The following is a 10,349-nucleotide window of genomic DNA, read 5'->3' on the forward strand; positions in this document are numbered from 1 at the left end:
AAATAACTAGCAGTGATAGCAACAAAAATCAACCAGTGATATAAACAGTAAGGCAACAAGAACACCATATTTATTACTCAAACGAATAAGGAACACAAGTACAACCAATTAAACAAGTCCTTCAAATATAAATCTTTCACATATAATTCTTTCAAATAAATACCTTCCTAATATATTTCTTTCAAATAAATATCTTTCGGATATAAAATTCTTTCAAATAAATATCATTTGAATATAAAATTTTTTCTAATAAATATCTTTCGAATATACTTCTTTCAAATAAATATCACTATGTGACACCTCATTTCATAAACATAAAATACGGGTCTCAGCCCACTTTCATATTTTTGTAACACGGGTCTCAGCCCCCTTTTCATATTTTCGTAACACGGGTCTCATCCCGATTTCATATTTTCGTAACACGGGCCTCAACCCACTTTCATATTTTTCCGGCACCTCGTGCCCACATTTCATATTTGTTGCGGCGTGCAACCCGATCTCATATAACATATTCCGCCAGGCAATAGCCCCAGGCTCACAATTTCAACATAGATTAAACTATTATCAAGTTTACCGAAACAACAAGACAAGTTGCACAAATTATAAAAATAAACGCAAGAAAAATCACAACATCACATAAAAATTACCAATATAATAACCCCACATCATCACATATCGTCCCTAACAATAGCCACCCTTATCACTCCTATAATAGCCTCCCTTATCCCTCCGCCCTGACAATATCAATAGCCACACATATCACTCATATACCCACCCTTATCTCTCCTATAGCCACCTTTATCGCTCTTATAATAGCCTCTCTTATTGCTCCGTTTAATATCCTCCCTTATCACTCCGCCCAGACAATATTCCATCACACATAACAACAGTGAAATGCCACCCTTATGCTCGCATAATATCAACAATGGAATGCCACCCTTATACGACGCATAACAGCACACAATAATTCACATAGAATATTATCACAACAACACAACATAATCAACTCGTAATTACAAATTGCCCGTAGGCCACAACCTTTCCAAAAGTACAACGAGATCAATTAATTTTACAGAAAATAGATCAAGGCTCCACACAACATGTATAGAACCTCAAAAACAATAACAAGGATGGAAAAATAGCTCAACACAGGACAACACCTTCTTTAATCCAAATTTCAGATAATTATACAAATGCCTCTTTTTAAACATATTTAATTTATTATTTTCAAGAATTATTAACTCAACAAACTCACGGGATTCACATAAAAATCAAAGTGGCAATCACACCAAATTATGATATAAAAACAAATACGACAAACAAGGATTTAAGTTATGGCAAATAGAGAATTTAATAAATGCCAACAATTATCCAATTTAATACATAAAAATGCCTAAGACTTTAAACCAATAAAATTTGCACATATAAGCCCGAGTACGTACTCGTCACCTCGCATACACGGCTTTCAATCACACAATTTCCACATAAGACTCAATGCCTAAGGGGTAATACCCTCACTCAAGGTTAGGCAAGATACTTACCTTATTGAAGTTAGGCTGATATTCAAAAATAGTCTTCTTGCTTGAATTGATCTCCGGACAGCTCAAATCTATCCAAATTGATTGTATAACTTCATTAAAATTCATCAAAAATAATTCTGGATAATAAAATGTCAACTTAAAATTTCACATTAAAAAGTCAATCAAAAGTCAACGCGGGGCTCACCTCTCAGACCTCGATAGAATTTTTATGAAATCTGAACACCCATTCTGATACAAGTTCAACCATACCAAATTTACCAAATTTCGATAACGAATCGACCTCCAAATCTTAAAATTTTTTTTTGAAAGATTTTGCAAAAATCTCATTTTCTTCCAATTGATTCACTAATAAAAGATAAAAATAATAATGGAATCATGAAATATAATGAAAACCGAGTAGGAAACACTTACCCCAATCCATTTGGGAAAAATCCTCTCAAAAATCGCCCAAATCCGAGTTCCCTAGCTCCAAAAATATTGAAATGAGCTTAAAAAAATACAAAACTGCTCAATAAAAACTCATTTCCCGTCACTAAAAGTCCATTGCCCGTTACTAAAAGTCCATTTCTCGTCACTAAAGGTCCGCACCAAAACCTGCTTGCACCAACAGTTTATTATTTCACTAAAAAGATTTTAACTTTATCATACGAACTCGGAATTCGACGATTCTTGTTCCTATGAGTCATAAATAATAATACAAACCTAGTCGTTCAATCGAAACTCAATTCAGAGCTCATTTGCTAAATGTGATACCAATTTCGCTCGTTAAACAATTAACTCATGTTTTCGCTAAAACCCCAATCGCGACTTGATGAATTAGACCAAACATTCCAGATCATTCCTATAATCTTTATCAAACTCTCGGAAGTCTCAAAATCGAATTTCGATCTCTAAAACAAAAAATAGACCTTTGGATCATTACATGCTTATGCTCAAAACACCAAACTCTTCAAAACCTCTTCCCAAATATCCTGTGGTATATCAACCATAACCTTTTGTACCCAACACCAACTGCCAAACGATATAAATTTAAGAAAACTAGATACAAAAGGCTACAACTTTCATTTTTGGACCATTGCCAAATTCCTTATAGATTATGAGATATAAGCTTTCAAAGTCAGCCCTCTGCAATAGATATTTATGCGATGCACACTACCAGGCAAAACAATTGCAGTACCAGGTTTCAGTTAATCGATCATACCTCTCTGTACAAATGTCCAAATGTTGAATGGTTTACATTTCTGGACCCCGTCCGAACATACCAACAAGTCTCAGAACATATTACGGACTTAGTCGAAGCCTCAAATCTCATTAAATAACACTGAATCAAAGAATCACACCTCGAATCGAACTTATGAGTTTATGAAAATTTTCAAATTCTATATCTTGTGCCGAAACGTATCAAATCAATCCGTAATGACTTCAAATTTTGCATGCAAGTCATAAATGACATAATGGAGCCGTTACAATTTCCAGAATTGAATTCTGACCCCGAAGTCAAAAATCACCATACGAAGCTATTGACATCATCAAAATTCCATTCTGGACTCGTTTGCTCAAAAGTCAAACCCCGATCAACTCTTTTCATTTAAGCTTCAAAAATAAGAATTGTTCTTTCAATTTAGTCCCGTATCATCCGTAAACCAAACTCGACCATACACACAAGTCATAATGCACATTACAAAGCTGTTCGGGACCTTAAGCTACTGAAGGGGATATCAATTCTCAAAACGACAAGTCGAGTCGTTACAAATACTTTTCGGCTTGCCTCTAGTTTTTATTCTTCTAATATGTAATCTGATGAGACCTCTAAAGAATACAATCATGTCAGTTAAATAATTGTCAATTAGTTCTATGTAATATTGTTTGAAATAAACGACAAGACTAGTCCAATATTTTATGCAATTTCACAAGATCTAGTACTTCTGTTTCATTCCCGTACTAATTATTTTTTCCTTTATTATTTATTGGCTCATGCTAATGGAGAAACACGATTCAATATTGAGATCTTAGTGCTAATCAGAAAATCTATATATTCTCCGTCGCACTTTAAGAATTAGTGGGAACAAAATGAATTATTTGTAATATTACTTTGAAAATAAAATTTAAATTGATTTTGCAGGGGAAAACGGCGTAAATTCTTCAATTATGTATATAACTAGTGAATATACCGCGCTTCGCGCGGTTGTATAAAATATAAGATCGGACAGCCCGGTGCACTGAATTTTCGCTATGCGCATTTTTCAGGGAAGGGCCGGACCACATGGGTCTATTGTACGTAGTTTTACCCTATATTTCTGCAAGAGGTTTCCACAGCTCAAATCTGTGACCTCTTGGCCACATGACAACAACTTTACCAGTTACGTCAAGGCTCCCCTTCGTATAATATATAAGATCAAGTAAACAAAAATCAAGTTCTTTATAAGAGTATATTACATTTCTTTTTCTAGAATGGAGTTTGTATATACTCCGAAAAATACTAAGGAAGTTGAAAATTTTGTAATGAACGTGAACTAATTTGATCTTTGGATAAATTGGAGCCTCTGAATATTGAAGTAGCATTTTCAATATTATCAGTTAGTGAAATAAGAGTTACAAACTTCAAGATTGACACTTTCTTCTTTTTCTTTTCCTTTGATATTTTGCTGATGAAAAGAATGAAAATGATACTCTATGTAGTAAAAAATCAAGAAACTTTCCTTTACATGTAATATTGCAATATGTTAGAAGGTGAGATTTAAAGTACAAGTAATTGAAAACTTATCTACATTTCAAATTCACCAACCATCTTGGCGATCGCTGAATGATTGGGTTGTTATAGGGCCACACTATTTTTATGAGTTTATTGGTATATTTGGAATAATAAATTAAAGTGCAAACAATTACTTACTCTATCTTTTGACAAAATTCTGAAATGCTAGAAAAATAGTTCTGGTATAAAAAGTATCATCAAGTCCTATAATTGTATATGAAATGACAAAGTGAAGTGCAAACAATTACTCACTCATCTTTTGGCAATATTCAATAATACAAGTGTAAAAAGTATTGTCACGACCCAAATTCACCTATAAATCGTGATGGCGCCCAACATCCCAGCTAAGCAAGCCAACTAATGATTTAACCATATATTCATTTCTTTAAAATTATCCGAATAATAAAACTCGGAGTACTTGCAAAAATGAAGACAATGTGAAAAATAAGATAAATTAAAACACAAGTAAAATAATTAAATCAAAAAATTCAACTAGTGTGTGTGCCAAGACCCGGTATCACGAGTATAGGAGCATCTAGTAGATTATACAAAATTCTAAATACTGTCTGAAATAAAATAGACATAATACAAATACAAGAAGAGGCACTAGTTGCTGCAGAACGGCTCGGAAAGGCAGCTCACCACTAAGCCTCTGGATAATGTGGGTGCGCTCCGATAGGTCCTCCGATAGTACCTGTCTCAGGTCCTGCACAAAAAGTGCAGCAAGCGTAGCATGAGTACGTAAACAACGTGTAACCAGTAAGTATCAAGCCTAATCTCGAAGAAGTAGTGACGAGAGGTCGACTTTGACACTCACTATGGGTCAATAATATTACAATAGAGATATTTAATTAAACATGATTATTAGATGAACAACAATAAATTTATAAACAAGCAGAAATAATTAATTCCTTACATTCCAATAATTTCCAATTTATCAATTAACTTCACAAGCTACAATTAAAGTATCAAGGTATCGTGTAATTGTTATATTTAGGCAAGAATTCTGTCGAGGCCGTACGGCCCGATCCAGAGTATCGTGTACACCGCCGAGGGACGTGCGGCGCGATCCATAGATGCATCAAAACCGCCGAGGCATTCGGCCCGCTCTACAAGAAAGGAGGACATTTCCTTATGAACCTCCGAAATGAGAAGTTATTATAATATTAACACGTAGGATGTTCAATCTCTATTAACAATTCAATAATTTACACATAATTCGAGTATATGAAGTTTCGATCTTTTACTATTTTCTCAAACAATTTACAATATAATTCCAATAATTTAATTAAATAAAAGGAGTAATTATCACAAGTAATTCATGATTTGAGTCCTAAAACTACCCGGACATTAACGTAATTAGTAGCTACGCACGGACTCTCGTCACCTCGTGCGTACGTAGCCCCCACAATTAGCAACAATTATTAATGTAAATCACCTATGGGGTAGTTTCCCTCTTACAAGGTTAGGCAAGAGACTTACCTTGTCTCAAAGCCCACTCCCGATCACAATGTCGCGATAAATCTCAATTCTGTGCCGAAAAATCCGAAACTATCCAAAAGCTTTATAATAATTAATGCATGCTCAATAATTCAAAATTAGACTATTAAATAAATTACCCTATCCAAAAATGGTAAATTCCTAAAATTCACCCCGGGCCCACGTGCCCGGATTCTGGAAATGTTTGGAGGAACTCAAATATACAATTTCGAATTTTCATCCAATTCCATAACCATTTTCATGGTTAAAATCTCAATTTTCTCAAAACGTAGGTTTTTCATTTAAACCCTTGATTTATAAGATTTATAGGTTATAATCAACCCATAATCTATGTATTTAACTCAAAGTGTGTAGAATTAACTTACCTCCAAGTTGCTAGTTGAAATCCTCCATCAAAAAGCTCCCAAATCGCCAAAATCTGGAAGAAAAATGGACTAAAATGAGCGAGCCTCGCCTCTCTTTTTAACATTCTGTCCACCAGCCATTTCCGCACATGCGGAGGATTAGCCACACCTGCGGAAAAAGTCTCTCAGGTGGGGAATCAACGAGAAGGAAAAAAGTTCCATTTCCCATCGAGAGGTTATGATACTGGGCAGGCTTGTCCCGATTTCATTGGCTAAAGTCGATGGACTCGAGATATTTCCTCTTGGTCTGGCTCCGCACCAGCGCCCAAAGGACCGCACTTGCGCGTCCACTTCTGCGCCCCAAGCCTTCGCACCTGTGGAATTGTTTGCTTCTGCGAGCTAAATGCCGCACCTGTGAGTTTCGCACCTGCGGCTGGCCAAGCGCAGGTATGATTCTGACAGCAGCTGGGAGCTTGAGTTTTTGGGCTCCCAATTTCCAACTTGGTATGAGCCTCGTCCGATTGACACTCGGGGCCCCGGGACCCCGCTCGAACATATCAACAAGTTTGAAATCATAAAAGGGACTCGCTCGAACCCTCGGAACGTGTAAAACAACATCAAAACTAAGAATCATACCTCAAACCAAATTGATTCAACTTAAAATTTTCAAATTCTTCGAACTTACTACGAACATGCCGAAATATACTTATACTACTCGGAATGATACAAAATTTTGCGTGCAAGTCATAAATCACCATACGGAGCTATTCTCAGGCTCGGAATTTCAAACGGACCTCAATTACTCCAAAACCTACTCCAAACCAAATTTAAAGAACATTATACCTTCAAATAGTTAATTTTTCCTAATAAGCGTCGAAATGCCCCCGGGTTATCCAAAACCCGATTCAAACATACACCCAAGTCCAAAATCATCATACAAACCTATTGGAACCGTCAAATCCTGATTCCAGGATCGTTCTCTCAAAATGTTGACCGAAGTCAAACTCAACATTTTAAGGCCAACTTAAGGAACCAAGTGTTCCGATTTCAACCCGAACACTTCCAAATTCCGAACCAACCGTCCCCGCAAGTCATAAATTAGTAAAAGAACATACATGGAGTTTTATTTAGGGGAACGTGGTTCTAAAAGTCAAAATGACCAGTTGGTTCATTATATTTTCCACCTCTTAACACAAACGTTCATCCTCGAACGAGTTTAGAATTTTACCTGGAGTGCTGAATAAGTGTGGATATCTGCTCTGCATGTCCTCCTCGGCCTCCCAAGTCGCTTCCTCGGCTGGTTGGCCCCTCCACTGGACTTTTGCTGCAGTAATCTTCTTGGACCTCAACTGGCGAACTTGTTTATCAATAATGGCAACTGGCTCCTCTTCATAACCCAAGCTCTTATCTAGCTGAACCGTGTTGAAGTCTAACACATCAGACAGGTCAGCATGATATTTTCGGAGAATAGATACATGGAAAGCCAGATGAACTCCTGATAGGTTGGGAGGCAAAGCAAGCTGGTAAGCAACCTCCCCAACTCCTTTCAACACCTCAAATGGTCCTATAAACCTTGGGCTCAACTTGCCCTTCTTCCCAAATCTCATGATTCCTTTCATCGGCGAAACCTTCAAGAGAACGTTTTCACCCACCATAAATGATAAATCACGCACTTTTTGATCCGCGTAACTCTTGTGTCTGGACTGTGTTGTACGAAGTCGCTCCTGCATCAACTTTACCTTTTCTAAGGCATCCTTTACCAAATCAGTACCATATAACTTAGCCTCATTGGGCTCAAACCATCCGATGGGCGAATGACATCGCCGACCATATAAAGCCTCAAATGGAACCATCTTGATGCTGGATTAGTAAGTGTTATTATAAGAAAACTCGGCCAAAGGCAAGAAACGATCCCACTGAACTCCAAAGTCGATCACACATGCCCTGAGCATATACTCCAAAATTTGAACTGTCCGCTCCGACTGCCCGTCGGTCTGCGGATGAAAGGCTGTGCTGAGCTCTATGCGGGTCCCCAATTCACTCTGTAATGATCTCCAGAAATGTGAAGTAAATTGAAGGCCTCTATCTGATATGATGGAAATTGGAACACCGTGCAACCGAACTATCTCCTGAATATAAATCTGGGCCAACCTCTCCGAAGTATACGTAGTCACAACGGGAATAAAGTGTGCCGACTTGGTCAATCTGTCCACAATGACCCAAACTCCATCAAACTTCCGCAAGGTCCGTGGCAACCAACTACAAAGTCCATAGTAATGCGTTCCCATTTTCACTCCAGTATAGTCATCTGCTGAAGTAGGCCACCTGGCATCTAATGCTCATATTAACTTGCTGGCAATTTAGACACCTAGATACATACTCAACTATGTCCTTTTTCATCCTCCGCCACCAATAATGCTGACTCAAGTCATGGTACATCTTCGTAGCATATGGATAAATAGAATACCGAGAACTGTGTGCCTCTTCTAGAATCCTTTTCCTCAGTCCATCCACATTAGGAACACATAAACGTTCCTGGAGTCGCAGAACATCATCCGCGCCAATAGTAACTTCCTTGGCACCACCCCGTAGTACCATTTCTCGAAGAACCATTAAGTGTGGATCATCATACTGGCGAGCCTTGATCTGCTCAAATAATGAAGATTGGGCCACAACACATGCAAGAACTCAGCTGGGCTCTGAAATATCCAGCCTCACAAGTCTGTTAGCCAAGGACTGAATATCCAACGCTAATGGCCTCTCCTCTGCTGAAATGAAAGCCAAACTACCCATACTCTCTGCCTTTCTACTCAAAGCGTCTGCAACTACATTTGCTTTGCCCGGATGATACAAGATAGTAATGTCATAATCTTTTAGTAACTCAAGCCATCTGCGCTGCCTCAAATTTAGGTCCCTCGGCTTGAACAAATGTTGTAAACTGCGATGATTAGTGTAAACCTCACAAGACACCCCATAAAGATAATGCCTCCAAACCTTAAGAGCGTGAACAATTGCAGCTAACTCCAAATCATATACCGGGAAATTCTTCTCGTGGGGTTTCAGTTGACGTGAAGCATATGCAATATCTCACCCCTCCTGTATTATTACATAACCCAAACCAACGGGTGAAGCGTCACAATACACTGTATACATCCCCGAACCGGAAGGCAACACTAACACTGGTGCAGTAGTCAATGCTGTCTTGAGCTTCTGAAAGCTCACCTCACAATCATCAGACAATCGGAATGGATCACCCTACTGGGTTAATTTGGTCAAAGGTGCTGCAATAGATAAAAATCTTTCCACGAACCGACGATAATAACCTGTTAATCCTAGGAAACTCCTGATCTCAGTTGCCGAAGTGGGACGTTGCCAATTCTGAACTGCCTCGATCTTTTTGGGATCAACTTTAATGCTCTTGCCTGATACAAAATGCCCCAAAAATGCCACAGAATTTAGCCAAAACTAACACTTGGAGAACATAGCATATAACTTTTGTTCCCGCAAGGTCTGTAGCACCACTCTCATATGTAGCTCGTGCTCTTCCTTACTGCGCGAGTAAATAAAACTGTCATTAACGAAGACAATGACAAACGAATCAATATATGTCCTGAATACCTTGTTCATGAAATCCATAAACGCCGCCGGGGCGTTACTCAAACCAAAAGACATTACCAGAGATTCATAATGACCATATCTAGTCGGAAAGCAGTCTTCGGAACATCCGAATCCCGAATCTTTAACTGATGGTACTCCGACCTCAAGTCGATCGTAGAAAACACCCTAGCACCTTGCAACTGGTCAAATAGATCATAAATACGCAACAACGGATACTTGTTCTTAATGGTGACTTTGTTCAGTTGGCAATAGTCAATACGCATTCGCATAGTTCCATCCTTTTTCTTCACAAATAACACTGGTGCACCCCAAGCCAATACATTTGGTCTGACGAACCCTTTTGCTAATAACTCCTTAAGTTGTTCTTTCAATTCCTTTAATTCTTTCGGAGCCATGCGATACGGTGTGATAGATATAGGCTGGGTATATGGAGCCAAGTCAATACAAAAATCAATATCACGATCTGGTGGCATGCCTGGAAGATCTGAAGGAATTACATTGGAGAACTCCGAAACTACAGGCATTGAATCAATAACCGGAGTCTCTGTAGTAGCATCCCGAACATAGGCTAGATAAGCCAAACAACCCTTCTCG

The sequence above is a fragment of the Nicotiana tomentosiformis genome, chromosome 2, assembly GCF_000390325.3.
Source record: "Nicotiana tomentosiformis chromosome 2, ASM39032v3, whole genome shotgun sequence".
Lineage (NCBI taxonomy): Eukaryota > Viridiplantae > Streptophyta > Magnoliopsida > Solanales > Solanaceae > Nicotiana > Nicotiana tomentosiformis.